The 434-nt window shown below is 44.7% G+C and overlaps 1 pseudogene; it reads left to right on the top strand.

Annotated features, from left to right (window-relative positions):
* LOC107662241 (glutamate receptor ionotropic, kainate 2-like) overlaps positions 1-434 on the top strand; it is a 54,639-nt pseudogene that overhangs the window by 26,284 nt on the left and 27,921 nt on the right.

Here is a 434-nt window from a genome sequence, read left to right as displayed (position 1 = left end):
GACTGGAGTAATGATGCTGAAAATACAGCTTTGATCACAGAAATAAATTACAGTTTAACAGATATTCACACAGAAACAGCTGTTTTACATTATAATAATATTTCACTATTTTTTACTGCATTTTTGATCAAATAAATGCAGCCTCAGTGAGCAGCACATGCGGTTTCATTCATTATAAGCGTGTGTTTGTCCACAGGACCTGTTTGCTCTGGATATGGAGCCGTACCGCTTCAGCGGAGTGAATATGACTGGTTTCCGCATCTTGAACACGGAGAGTCCGCAGGTCTCATCCATCATCGAGAAATGGTCAATGGAGCGACTGCAGGCTCCGCCCAAACCTGACTCGGGTCTGCTGGACGGATTCATGACGGTGAGTGAGTGAGTGAGTGAGTGTGTGTGAGTGTGTGTGTGAGAGGGAGTGAGTCAGTGAGTGA

The sequence above is a fragment of the Sinocyclocheilus anshuiensis genome, unplaced genomic scaffold, assembly GCF_001515605.1.
Source record: "Sinocyclocheilus anshuiensis isolate Anshui unplaced genomic scaffold, SAMN03320099.WGS_v1.1 scaffold1543, whole genome shotgun sequence".
Lineage (NCBI taxonomy): Eukaryota > Metazoa > Chordata > Actinopteri > Cypriniformes > Cyprinidae > Sinocyclocheilus > Sinocyclocheilus anshuiensis.
The sequence above is the reverse complement of the archived record's forward strand: the minus strand, read 5'-3'. Positions and strand labels throughout refer to the sequence as shown.